Genomic DNA, 15,142 nt, shown 5'->3' with positions numbered 1-15,142 from the left:
TCAGCTAAAGGCTGTGCGTTGCCAACACTTCGCCACGGTTAAGAATGGGCACACAGCCACCGTTGCGCCAGTGAAGTCTCGTGTGGCCTTGAACCACATTGTGCGCCTTTATTTTGTGTTCTCTTAAACACTCGTTCCAGTACCTGCCACTACCGGGAATAACACTTCCCTCACGTAGGCCTAACCTTGCAGGGACGTGATGGCCCTCTGTGGTCGGATGGGCAGGGCGCGAATCGGCATCTCTCGTTCTTGGTGCCCGAGCCTTCTCACGCAATTTCTGGACTATACGTGTCGAACGCGAGGGCACCATAGCCGAGCAACCACGAGATGTATGCAACAAATTGAGCACTTGTAAGCTCTATAAGGCTTGTTGAGTAAAGTTTTGACTTTGATGAATCATAAACTCTCGTATTATGGCGGAGTTAGCTCTCTCAGACGTGACCATACCCGCTCGGATCGATAAACGTACAGCTCGACGTACTGCCGAGCTACGCCTCTCCAAAAGGCGAGCGAGAGGCTAAATTTGGCTCTGATTACGTCACGCGTAGCGCAACAACGGCGCCGCCTGCGGACGCGACGCTTTCATGATGGAGTAATGACGTATTTCTTCCTCACAACGACACTAAAGCAGGGCGCACGAACAGTATACGGTTACAAAGACACGAGTGATAACAGTGTTACGTGTTTCCGTTACGTGCCGTTTTAGCAAGCCGCTCGATGTGCTGACGGAACAAAACCCTTTTTGCATCTGCCGTGGCGGTACTGTTGTTGGACAGTGTATGTTATAATGTCGACCGCGGTCGTAGCACCAGGTGCAACGGGCACAGCACCCAGGCATCAAGGACAGATACATTAGAAAGCTTTAGTTTAGCGTTTGCAACCGAACGTAACAGCATTACGTGCGTAAAGAAATAGCGTCGTCCTCACTGCGCATGCTCGGAACGCTATTAGATTTCTGCGGTATACGCACGCTATGATAACGTACGTTATCTGGCGAGTTTAACGTTCGCAATGTTTACGGACGCTAAGAAGTAGCGTTGTCGAACATGGCGGCACCCATGGCTCCCGCTTCAGCATGAATTCTCGTGATGGCTACGCTCTCACTCGCGTTCTATTGCAACGAGCTTTCGCTTTCTCTAAACTCACGGGAAAGGTTAGTAACGAGCGCGTAGCACATCCATTTTCTGAGATCGTTCGGCGATTCTGGCGCCCGTACGCCTAACGAGACGCGTCCACATAGCAACAGCAGGATGGTTGCTAATGGACCGTCTTGACTGGAATACGTCTGGCGCGAGGCACCAGACGGCGTCCTGTTTTATAGCGATTTCTTTAAGTTTCTGTTTCCGTAAGGGAAACTAAAATACCTGAAAGGACACGCACCGTAACACCCCGCAAAGGTGCTTACGTGTAAAGCACGTCAGGCGACAAACTATACTATACAGCTATATATACTATAGCTGTCTATTGTTTGCTCACGTTCTGCGCGTGCGCACATACGTCGGTGGAAGTGCAGCATGCATCCGCATCCTTCTAGACCCCGCGCCTGTTGCACGTGCATTATTGAACTAATTGACTTTCTCAAATTAAATTCCGTCAGAAAACTTGTAACACACTACTGACACACAACCTACAAACGTGATAGCATCAGTACGTTATTCAAATATAGGAGAAAACACAATTCTGTTACGCGGGGACTCAAACACAAACCCCTTTTCCAGTTGCCGGCTTTTGGGTGAGCACATCACGAAAGATCCCGACTAACTAGAAGCTAACAGCTTCGCTTTAAAATCGGCAGAATTTATCTGATCATGAACGTAGACGTTAATGTCATTAGCACTGAAGCAATAGGGCGACACACCATATTGCCACCACCAAAAGGCGTCAGTAATGAGGCGTTTATGAAGCCGGGTTCCTATCACGCGCTTTCCACTGAACGCACTACGCCACCTAGAGGCGCTGCTGCGAAATTAGCGCATCTCGCCTTTGTGGATATACTGGGTGCCCAGCTAACTTTATCCACAGTTTAAAAATATGCAAATACAACGTAGCTGGACAGAACCAAGGTAATGTTGTTTGCCGTCGCTTGGAGAGAGTCAAATTATGTTTTATTTTTCATTCCGCCTAATTGTCTAGGTAGTCTTAATCAATTAATCAACTCCTTAAATAATATAGTTACATCAAAAGTGTCAATGGGAAAATTGCAGAGCGACATGACAAACTTTCGATACAGCTTTCTGTTTCTCAATGCGCGCTACATAAAAGTGTTTTTCCGAGCTAGAAAGAATCCCGCGAATACATGCAAACTGCCTCGAGCGGCCAGTCGCGCGGAAATTTGATGCATTTGCGGGCTTCCTTCGCGCTCGGAATAACACATTTATGTAGCACATACCCAGTGGCACATACCTACACCGTAAAAATATTTACGCCATTAAGGGTGTTTTCTTGTCGCACTGTAACACCCTTACCGTTAGGGCCTTACAAAATTTTATAGAGGACGACAGCGGAGCTCTAACGAGACGTGCGATAACAAAAGACGTAGTTGAAAACTATGTAATCATTCTGGCAGCCTCGGGCGCATAGAAATATCCGACGGGAGAGTTTCCTATCTCTCCCTGTGGAATTCTCTTGTCGGATATTTCTGTGCGCCCAAGCGTGTCAGAATGATTACATAGTTTTCAACTAAGTCTTTTGTCATCGCACGTCTCGTTAGAGCTCCGCTGTTGTCCTGTATAAAAATTTTTAATGCCCTAACGGTAAGGGTGTTACAGTACGACAAGAAAACACCCTAAAGGGTGTAAACCTTTTTACAGTTTAGTGACCCAAGTTGGCGCAAAAGTGCTTAATTGAAGAGCAGCGCAAGCTCAGTGGCAGATATCAAGCTACCCAGGTTGGTCCTACCGTAGTTTGGAACCCTGTTCCCTCAGACCAATGTTATTCCGAGCCCTACGCTGTACCCATTAGACCTTGGACAGCCCAATGGCCCAAGTTTGCCGGAAAATAATTAGAGAACCAGACAGACAGATCGATTGGCAGAAAGGAGGAATATAGTCCCCTAACTATGAGTGAGGTGACCAAAGAATGGTAATCATAATAACATGCTATGAATTTTTACGGTGGTATACTGTACCGAACCGAACCCACGAGCCGACCACCACAACAACCAGGGAGGATAGCTCAAACCCTAACCCTATACGTAATCCATCGTTCCCGAAAAACGGGCCGGAGACAAAAAAAAAATTTTTTTTTTTGCTCAGTGTAATTCCTTAAGCGGAACAGCTTCAGGACCTTTAGAAAGCGTGTTACGTGTGCCGCACGCGCTCTCAAAGCGATGCAGAAGCCATTACATCTGGTAGACATATAAACCCCCTTTGTGCCTAGAGCAAGGACCAGGGAAGTACACGAGAACTAAGATCGACTCTTTGAAACTTTCGGGATAAGCCGACCCGCTGCCCGAACGCTCACTGGATCGGTCTCTGGGAGGGCCTAACTGCCCGCCAGGCGACACGTTGTGACATACTGCTAATCGCTTTTCGCTGGAAGCGTTTCAGCGACACCCGTCCTGGAATCTCTATCCGCTCCGAATGGCCTTTTGGTGTGGAAAGCGTGAACAGAACAGGGTTCCACGAGAGTGGATGCCACAGATGGCGCCGGTTTCACTGAAGAGCGTGCATACATATGCACGTTATTCAGGTCATCATTTCTCTTTTTTTTTCTTTTTCTTTCACTTACTAAGTCCACACGGATACGAAGAACTTCATGAAAAGGATCCCGAGAAGCGCCGCCCCTTAGGGCGACGCCGCGGGCCTCTCCCACGTGGGGACAGTTAGGCCTAACCTAATCGCCGCATCGCAGGCTCTCTGGACAGCCCAAAGCTGACATTGGTATTCCGAGCTCTTAATGGCCGAGTTCCACTCCTGTTCAGCGATGTCCTTATCTCCTCGTAACGAGGGACAGAGCCAGAGCATGTGATCTAAATAACATGTCCCCCTGCTGCTAGGACACTGTGAGCTAAAAATGTCCGGGAATAAACAATGCATGAAGGCCAGACTTAGGATAAGAACTAGTCTGAAGAATCATAGGGGTTATAGCTTGAGCCTATCTACATTTTTTTCGAAGCTTCAATGGCACATCGCTGTATGATCCAGCCAAATAACTATTGGGCTCGTTAAAGCTTCAGCTATAGTTTGAGCAAGAAAGGGTTTATTTACAGGAAAGACTTAGAATCCCTTCTTATCATGCGCGCTCTAGACTGATAACACTGGGAAAGGGAGAAAGTAAGCGAACGTAGCGGTAAATGAAGAAGAGCAGAAGTGTTTCCACCGTGTTTGCACAATTTGGCTCTACTAAAGCCGATCGTCCATTTTCGTGGCGTGGCAGCAATTTCACTTGGGCTTTTCTCGCCTGGCATTCACAGAATCTGGCCATAGGACGAGAACAGCGGACTCCGACAACGTCACCTGCCAACACTGGCCGTGGCCAGCGCTGACTGAAAGCTAAAGACCCGCGAAAAGCACAATGTACACAAACAACTTCGGGCCGAGGCCGGAACTAGCTCAATTTTTTGGTACAGGACGTAATGAATGCAACTTCCGGCATTATTATTATTATTATTATTATTATTATTATTATTATTATTATTATTATTATTATTATTATTATTATTATTAGATATTGAAATGGAAATATACAACCACACAAAGGAAACAGGGAGGGGGCAAGATGACGACTGCCACCGAGAGGGGCACAACGCCTGCCTACTCTGTCGGGAGGAGGGAATGAAAAGAGGAGAAGAGAAGAAGAAGATAAGAAACAAAGAAATAGGAAAGAAAATAGGAAAGAAAATAGAAAATAAACAAATGACGGAGTCGCGGGCAAAAGAAAGTAGAAACACCGAAAAAAATGCCAATTAACGGGAGGCCGAATCAGGTTTCTGCATGAAAGTTAGCAAGGCTCTACGGCCTGGTCGCGTTGACCACCACAGGCAATCGTCAGGGGTCGTCCACTTGAGTCCAATCAGTCCATATTCCTTAATTAGCAGCGCGAGTTGTGTGACGAATGCGGGACACTCCAATATAAGGCTTTCGAGTGTCTCACAGGAGCCACAGGATTTACATGACGTCATCCGGCACATGTACGCACGTGATGTGTCAATGTTCACCCGAGAGAACATCAACAAAAATAATCCACACACGACGGCGCTCACATGCCGAAGCATGAAAGGCCGCGGAACGACAAAGACATAGAGGGAAACTGTGGATTCTTTTTTTATAACGTTACGTAGGCATGTCCGGGAATTTGGGACATCGACGACTAGCGCAATCTGTTGGTGGTGGGTGGCGTGCGGTCGCGTCACTCGATGGGAAGCGAATTTTAAAATTTTGCTACAGAGCAACGTTTATTTATACACCCAGGTCCTTTTACTTAACTGATCTGTATGCCATTTTTCTCACTATGCGCAAAAGTGTGGCTCTTGTGCAACAACTTTTCTGGGCTCAACGGCCACATTGCTGTACAATTAGAAACTCCATGGTGACGTCTATAAAATTGTGCCAGCAAAATCTGCAGCGCCTTTACGTAAAGTAGCATTTCCGAAAGGAGAAAACTTATCTGGAAAGCACGACGGGATAAACGAATTGTTTAAAGTGACATGCGGTTCCTTCGAAATTTCACATCCACCGTGCCGCGAAGCACTTGCAGAATCCAGTGAAAATAACGCATAGGATGCAGCTGCGAACGAAATGTGAAAAAAGCTTCTCGGTAAATAAGGACATGAATAAAAGAGCTTTGTCCCCACAGGAAGTAATAAAGGGTTGCAATGACCATTACAAAGGCTACAAAAGATGTTTGAGTTGCTCATGTTGTGGAGCATGCGACGTAACCCCGATGTCCCAAATTCCTGGGTATGGAAACACATGCATGACAGGACAAGTTTAAGCCTCAGTGAGAAGGAATTACGTTTGTTGAGCGGTAGCACATCGTATAGTTTGTTTCTAGATTAGGTCTTTTTTTACACCGGTCTTGTGATGGTTTTCGCGCATGCGCTGGAGAACTGCCCGATGTCATGTATTTGTAATTTCTTATAATAAAACTTCACGTGTCAGTTCCAGCTTCGCCCCGTCGTCTTCTTGCATGAATACGGGGTGTTTCTCGCTAGGCTTTCCGCTTTATTCATGCGCGAACTGGAAAATTTTTTTGCCTTAATTGTACGGCCAGTGTCAGTCGCTCCAGCACATATGCTGGACAATGACATTAAATGCGCTCCCTCGTAGCTTCATTTATAAATGAACTATGGCCACCCTATTTACTGCGTATGTTAAGAGATCACGGAACTCGCCCACATGTTGCAAAAAAAAAGAAAGTTGCGAAAATTTGACGTCACTGATCACAAAGCTACAATGCATTAAACAATAACGGCAGAAGTTTCCGTATGATCTCCTCGTTTTAAACGAATCAAGGCGACAGTTCTGACCCTGCTACCGAATCTCTAACTATGCGAAGTGAAGAACTGCTACGATAACATGCACCAAGCTATTATTTTAAAGGGCATAAAGAAAGCTTAAATTGGCTGTCAATGAGCCGGTAAAACCGGTGGCAATCATCGAGATAGTTTCACAAGTGACTCGGCATCGTGAACCAAACTAAGTACGCTGTCACTAAGCTGTTCTGATCAAACTAAATAAGAGTAAATGCGTAACTGTTCACATAGAACAATAACTGGAAAATTGTTGCAACAGGAAGCCAGGCAGGAATTCATTTATAAAGAAGAAATATATGTACAGTAGACAGTGACTTTTTGCTTGTGGCTCAAAGTATTCCTTAGTTTCACAACGAATGGCGTTCTCGATGGGTGAGATTCTGTAGACCTGCTCTAATACACGTCCGTCAATAGGTGGTGTCCACGTCCACGACCGAGCGACTGTTGCCTCTAGTACCAGAACCAGATCTCGAAGGCTATTCTTTTGCAGTCTACATGCGCCGGAAGGGAGTGCGGAGCCGGAAACAAGTCGCGACCCCCACGGTTTAGACACCACCCATGTAGACACAGTACTGGTGCATCACTTACGCTGCAAATGTGCGTACTGGAGCGCCCGACGACGCAGCTCTTTATTTGGAAGTGGACTCCCGCAGTTCGATATATCCAACGTCCAATTCGTTATTAAAGAACATTTATACGTCGAGCAACTCCCGGCTCGATTCAAGAGTAGAAAGGCTGCTTACTTCCAAAGGTTGCTAACGGAGACATTCCTGGCATATGAGTTTATACATCAATCTTGACTCTTTCCTGTAGATACCTTCAATTTATAGCTTGCGTCTGATTTTCCGAGGATTTTCCGTACAATTTCTTCTTATGGCCTCATTGAGGCTGTAGTGCGTATAAATAAATATGCTAATAAAGGTCTTAGTGGAGTTTTATATGCCACAAGGTTAGTATCACGGGGAAGGTGTCTTGCGCGATTTTTATGAGGTTGCTTTGAAGCTATTCGAACTACATGTTTCCTATAGCTGTTCTAGTTGGACTTCAAGTTAAAGTACATTCCCAAATATTGAAAGTTATCGACAACTTTTATTGGAACATGAATTATATCCTATCTGCCAATAAGCCGCAATTTTTTATGGGTTGTCATCTGGGCACACATATGAGGGACTTATTTTACATCAGTGTCGGTGAGTAAGTTTAGCTTGAATAGTTCATCGGGTTCATTGTACAGTTGGCTTACATTAATTAGGCCCTTGCGACACAGGAGTTGGTCGAATAATCTGAAAGGTCGAATTACCAAGAGGCGAAATATGTCTAATTTGTTGCCTACAGTACGTAACTTCGTTTCGCTTTTAAAGCGCGATTCAACCAGCGTCAGGTGAAGAACGGCGGCATGTTAACATGCTTCTTCAGCGTGACATGGCAACAAACAAGCGGGAACGAATCATTTCTCAAGCAGAAGCAGTGTCAACCACGAAAAGATAAAAATAAATTTAAATAAAGTAGATAATTCGGCTCAAGCTAAGCAATAGAGCCGTATGCTGAATTTCTCGTGCTTTCAAGAGTTATTTTAATAACTGCTGCACACTGGTGGCGGTCAATGTGCATCGAATTAAACGAAGAGGCATGCTTTCGAGTTCGAATGAAAGAATCAATCAATCAATCACTTTATTTCCTTAAAAAAAGAGGAGTACGGGACTAAAAGCTCGGACGGCTTGACGAGGTCCCGACCCCTTACAAGTTGGCATAACAGCAAGATGCTTTCCTTCCCTAGCAATGTATGCTTTATCGCCGGGGCTTTCCAGTGCGGTCGAATTAAGCAAAGCGTCGAATTAACCGAGATTGAATTAGTGGGTGTTGGCTGAGTGCAGGGTAAAAGGTATACGAGCCCTTACGGAGCCTCACTAGCATCGTTAGCTTGTAGCACGTAGCTATTAGCTGGTACTTCTTCTTCACGGGCGATTTATAGTGTGAGCTTCATCCACGAGGCATTACCGGCACAAAGGAGGCGAAGTCTCGTAGCATGAAGCTGCGCCTGTGCGAAAGACGAGCTGTTGCGAACTCGAAGCAGTCGCGAAGACGCAACCGAAACTGCATAGTACTTGCTTCGACTAGAGCACTATTAGCTCCCATCGCAAAACTTGCAACTCCGACAGCTTTAACGCAACAAAGCACCACGCATCATTGCTGATACGCTGAGCTCGATATCAGAATTGAAGATATAAGTGCGGGAAACGACGCAAAACACATGCTAGCTTTTCTGAAATGCTGGAGTGAATTCTCAATGGTGGATAGCACAGCTAACCCAAATATAATTAACCACTATGTTGATTGTTACTCAGATAACAATTTCGTCACTTCATGTCTATGTACTCCCTACGGCGAGAAATAAAAGTGATCAAGCTGTTTAATTGTTAGTTTTTCCTGCGAAACGGTGTTTGTGATTTGCGGGGTTAAGTGAAAATGACACGCACAGAGTTTGCTCAAAGGTTGTAGTGGCTAATTAGCCAGAGACGCTGCGAAAATTATTCTTTCTTTTCATTATTTCACTTCCACAACTCGCATGTAGCGCAGACGGAGTCGCTCACTCGCTACATGAGATCAACATGTGAAGTTGCACTTAAGACGCCGTCTATCATTGTGCATGTCGACGGCCATGCTAAGCGGCCGTGGGCACTGAAGGTGCTGACGGTCAGTTACTGACAAGCCGACATGTGGGCTTTCACTGGGGTACTGACATGTGCATTACGAAGACACTTTACGCTGATATTAACACCTCTGTCAGGCGTAGAGTACCGCCCACTTCGTCGCCAGCTTAACGCTGATGTTTACACCTCTGTCAGGTGTAGAGTACCGCACACTTCGTCGCCAGCTTAACTTAACGCGAGTGAAACGCAAGGCGAAACGCAGCGAAGTGAGGCACCGAGCGAAACCGCGGCGAAAGGCTACCCGAGCGATGCATTATTCGGGGCACGTACCGGCACACTGCTCCCCTTTCACTCCAGTGCTCTGAAGAACTTTCCCAACTTTTGTTCTTGTTAAACCGTTCGTGCCACCGCACGTATACCGCTCGTTTTTTAGTCCGCACTCGCGTGATCTGGCCCCGTTTCGAGGCTTCGCCTGCGCCGGTTAAACACGGCGCGCATCCCGCGCGCGCCGGCAGCAACAGCGAGCTCCGTGTAAACGCGAGCGCGCATAAGCGAGGCTTTGTGGAAGCCAAGGTTATTGGTCACGGCGTGCGTATATACACAGCCGGGTCCTGTTGCGCCGCTTGGCCGCCGCTGAAGACGGCGCGCAGCCGGAGCGTGTCCCACAAGGATCCGCGGGTATCCGCCCAGCGTAATCCACCGTGCGTGGAGGTACGCGTCTCTTTTTCATTTTTAGTTTATTTTTTTGCCGCGCCGTTGTTTACGAGGCGCTCGGACGGCAACGCCCCGTCCGCAGACAGCCGCGAAGCTTGCCGAGTGCGAACGTTTTTCTAAAGTTTCGCGCTTGCATTCATCTTCGCCGAGGCGTTTCCCAAGTCCGCGATGCTCCTTCTTCTTGTGGCGTATAGACCGACATGGAACAGGATAACCCCCTCCCCTTCTCCTGATGTTCACAGGTGTCATGACTCGACGCGTACTCTCACCGAGGACTACTGCCGCTTGCGCGTCCCGGACGCCTCGTGGAGGCATTTTTACCCTTTCTGAAAGAAACAGGCCTGAACGAGTTTGTATAGTTCTGCATGTTGCGCTTCGTGGGTTTTGGCGAGTGTGTGACACGTGGACCGCGTGATTCATCGTTGTTCTCATCTAGCTTAGCTAGAGCTGCCGCCAGCAAATCCTTCTCATGGTTTCTCTCCCCATCTTCTCTCCAGCACACGCACGCATTTACTGCGTGACAGAGGTAAGTATACTTTCACGAGCACTGCTTAGGAGCTCACCTGCCCATTTTCATTTGGTGAGCCCCGCAATAGCTTGGTCAACCAGCGAGTATCCCACTTTCAAAGATCAGAGGTAGAGGTCATCCGCAATCGCTGACGCCCTATAGCTGTCTCTCGTGAAAATCTTACCTCGGCTCGTAGGAAAGCCGGGTCTTTTCCCGACCAAAAAATAAAAAGGACCAGACTAACCAGGAGCTGTTTGTAATCGTATTGGTGTGATTGCCCGCTAAGTGAATCTCTATGGTCAAGCTTTTCTTAGCCAAGCCGATAGAATGGAAGCACGCAGTTATGCACGAACTTTTTCAGTGGTTTGCGCGGTTCCAAGGGAAACAAAAAAGCTTGAAGTGCCATTCTCATTCCAGCCGTCCTTCAGCTATAGTCGAACCTCTACGATTCTCCTAAAAGAACGTTCCGCAAAAAATCCACAACACTCATCACTACACAAGTAACAAGTTATCAGATGGTGCTGGTATTAGTTGGAGCTCTCGTAAGTGGATTTTGAGTGTGAACTTGGACTTTACACGTATTGCGGCAAATCTTGTTCACCGCCTGCTGACAGCAGACAAAACGAAATGAAAAAAAAAAAAAGAAACAAGAAGACTCATTTGATTTTGTGCCAGGATTTGAAAAATCACATCGGAATTGACCGACACTTCTTTCGAAGGTCATCACACGCGGCGAAAGCCGGTATAGTATACGAATATGACTCCGAAACCAGACAAGTTTTGAGCCAATTCAAGACGCCTTCTTCACAAATTTCGAAAGGAATGCGACAAGTGCGCTTGTGTGAAGACGATGGTCGTTGGTTGTGTGTGTGCAAGCGTCTTTTTTCTTTCTTTTTTTCCTTTTTCGCCGTTCCTCCTGGACATACTGCCAATCAGCAACATTACGTGGCTGCATTGAGGCAGTCGAGAGACAATTTGCGATTGAACCGCGCACAGACGTGGAACGCGGGTGATTGGTTCCTTAATAACGCCAGCGCACCCCCAGGTCACACTGTTTTGTCAGTCACGTGGTAATTAACCTCCCAGGGATTCGCCGGCGTTCACCACCCGCCTTTTTCATCGTACCAAGCTCCCTGTAATTTTCTCTTTATTTCGCAAGAATAAAATTCGATAAAGGAAACAGCTTTGCCACTTTGCACGAGGTGGAGACAAGTTCGCGAGGGCAACTGATCACCATTAACTCGTTCCGAAGTTGCTCCCGACAATGGGAGAAAAGCTTGGACGAGTGCATTTGATGGAAGTTATTGGGAAAGTAATTACCTAGGTGCTTGTTTTCCTAACTGAAGGAGTATTTTTTCTTAGAGGGAGGGGGGGTGAGGAGGGGGCTGATGTTTTACACCCGTGCCACACACACACAGTGGCTTTTATTTCGAGAAAGTGCAATCTCATTCCTCTTTTCGAGAGAGAGGCAAGAAGAAAGGGCAAATGCAAGGAGCTTAACCAGAGGAGAAGATCCGGTTTGCTACCCTACGCAGAGGAGAAAGAGGAGGGAAGGTAAAGGGAGAGGAAAGCAGAGAGAGAGAGAGAAAGAGGAATAAAGGTAGCACACATACACAATAACAGTCACTCATTGTCGCCACATACTATCACCGCAAAGCACAGTAGCACTTGCAGCACCGTAAATATCAGTTCAGGCTGTAGACCCTTGAACAAGCCTGTTGTCCTTAAAAACTACAACAGTGCCCTCGTCGCCTTTCGCTGCGATGGCTTGTTAAGTCGGCATTATAAAATGATTTCCTCTGTTAAATGCTTTTGGCCAAAACGCGCTATACTTGTCATACGCACTATAATTATTAGGCATATGTTCTTGCTACAGCGCGTACTGTAATTAATCTTTAGTCACCTTTCACCTCTTCCTCCTAAATCAAGCAAGAAAAATAAAATCAAGGTTGACAAGCCTGACTAGCCGCACTTTGCTGGTCAGACTGGTTCGCTTATAAAGCACAAATTCCCTTCGCTCTACGTAACCCGTTTCCAAACGTTTATTCGAAACGCGCCCTTTAAAGATACGTGCGTTAATGAAGGAACAAATGAAAGCAAATATGTCGAGACAGGTATGCCCGAGTACTGCAGCTTCGTTCACTAACCACCTTCACTTGCTGGCAACCTTGGCCTGCTGCCAAACAAAAGCTATATAGTACGCGTGCCTACCGAATTATCTCGTTTTCTCGCAACCTGTTGATGGTGCACATAATTGACTGGAACACACCTTGCCCACTTCCAGCGCCGCAGGACATTTCGGCCCCGACCGCTGATGCGTGTGAACGACGACATCCGGACTAACAGGCGCTACAAGGCCGTAGAATAGTTCGTAGAAGAATCGTCCCTTTAAACGAGAAGGTTAAAGAGCGGGCGCACTACGTGGGGCTGGCGCGGCGGCGGTAATCTTTGGGAGCCCGGCGGTGAGGTCATCCGAGCGTGTCGTGCCACCTGGCCCTTGCGTGAGCCAGACGCTGACTCTCCAGGTATACTACACACACGCCAGGGGCAGGTGGGGGCAACCTAATCAGACGGAGCCCCAGACGGCCGATGACGTCACCCCTGGCTTCCCCCTCCCCGTGTGACGTAATTGCGGTCGAACCAGAACGACGAACTTTGTGTATAGCGGCTGGACCCTCTTGCGTGAGGCACCGACTGCGCGGTTGGTTGCGGGAACGTCAGTGAGAGACGGCTGCGGTTTTGTCGCAACGGCGGTGACGTTAGTTGCGCTTAGGAATTAGCCCTGTGTGAGTCGTGAGTAACGGAGCCGTCGTCAAGGCGGCGCACGCCGTTCGTCAACACTGTTCGGCCCGCCTGGAGGAAATCGGTTTGGAGAAGCGCTATCAATGGTGAAGGTTGCCGTGCGCGGCACGTTATAGGTTAAAAAATGCGTGTAGGGTCTTCCACGTGAAGAATGTGCACAAGTGACAAGGAGAGAGCGCAAAAAAATTAACGTTGGGATGTGAAGTTACGAACTGGCCAGCTTGACGACTGTGAGCTGTGGCTCATGAGCAGTACACTTCGTAAGTCGCTCGTTGCAGCATCTGCATGAAACGGCCCTCCGTCCTCATATATAATTTCATTAGCACGTTATGAGGCGTGGAAACGTGCACGTGAACAAAAAAAGTGGCCTGTGGAACATAGTAGTTTGGAACTCGTCAAGTTTGGAGTACTTGATTGGGGCCGCATTGTGTGCACAAAAGAAGGGTCTTGACCTCAGCGAGAGACTACGCGCAAGAAGCGATCCCAAGTAGATATCTGCTTCAACCTATATTACGAGAAAACGACTTCTATAGCCAATGGCAGCCTAAAATTGCTGGGGAAAAGTACACCACTCTCCGATTCGACTGAATTTGTATAGACGCAACATGTCAAGTACCTTCTCATATTATTTAAAGCCATAGGAGACGCGAGCTACTTTCAATAACGGCGTCCCTTTAGTGAACTATTTTTCGGGGCGCGGAATCAAAATCAAATCAAATCAAAATCAAATCAAAATCTTTATTCAGCATTCTTCCGCGTATGAAAAAAAAAAGAAAAAGAATGCTGGGACAAGAGCAAAAAAGCTGCTACAAGCAGCTTGACGAGGCCCTTGCCCCTGTTTGACTGGCAGCGCGAAGGTTTTACACTCATTGTAAATACATATTGTTTACATATATGTGTTGCATCTCACAGAAAAAAGCAAGACAAATGTATTCGCGTACAATAGCATCCCACGTACAGGCCAACATGTCTGAAAACATATGCAGGAAAACGAAGGAAAAAAAAACGCATTTCTGGTCCAATTTAGACCATTTTCATTCAGGTCGTACAGACAATAAAAGAATCATACAAAGGTAATACGAAAACAAGTAACCTGCAATATAATAGAAAACGTTTACATAACATTTTTTCCCTTCGCCTTTCCCTTTATTTTTCTTTTTTCTGTTCTTTATTAAAGTTGAAGACCATCGTTTGCCAGTGTCCTAATCTGAAAGGCTCAGTGTTACCTGGGTTGCTCAGCTCGTATGTAAATCTCGTATGCCAGTTCGTAACTTCACACCCAACGTAATTTTTTTTTTTTTTTTTTGCACTCTCTCCTTAGCATTTGTGCACATTATTCACATATGTATGGCAGATGCAGTGAGGTCTTGCAACCAAAGCTTCCGCTTAAATTATTCGGCTGCCCCGAGTGTAATTAACATTACTGTCACCCTTCTTCAGCAACACTTGGAGATTTACATACTAGCTGAGCAACCCAGGTAACACTGAGCCTTTCGGATTAGGACACTGTTACTAGATGTGTGTGCATGTGTGTGCTCTAACTGCAGTACCAGTCTGGCGTCAACCGCAATGTCTGTTTGTGACTTTATTGGGACCACGACTGTCTGCACAACATTCGAGGCACGCCTGTACGCGATGTACCTGCGCGCATAAGGATCTATGTGGCTCAGTCGAGTTCTAATTGGTTATCTAACCTATGCTGCTCTCCCCAGTGATGCACATCTTGCTTTCTTCCGCCGTTTGTTGCGTTATTCCTAGTTCAGAGGTTTCCTTTAGTGTTGTCGCGCCGTTTGGTTCACGTAGCTACAAAGCGTTGAGCGACATGCTGGTGGCGATGGTGTTGATAACAGGCTTGATAGGAGAATATCGTAGAGTGCCAATTACCATGATGAAGAAAGCCGCAGCCATTACTAAATATAAATTATGCTGCTGGCATTCAAAAGCGGGCTGCCATCCTCAAGTTTTAGAGCCTGTATACACTATAATATCACT

Source organism: Dermacentor andersoni, chromosome 9, assembly GCF_023375885.2.
Source record: "Dermacentor andersoni chromosome 9, qqDerAnde1_hic_scaffold, whole genome shotgun sequence".
Lineage (NCBI taxonomy): Eukaryota > Metazoa > Arthropoda > Arachnida > Ixodida > Ixodidae > Dermacentor > Dermacentor andersoni.
Note: the sequence above shows the minus strand (reverse complement) of the source record.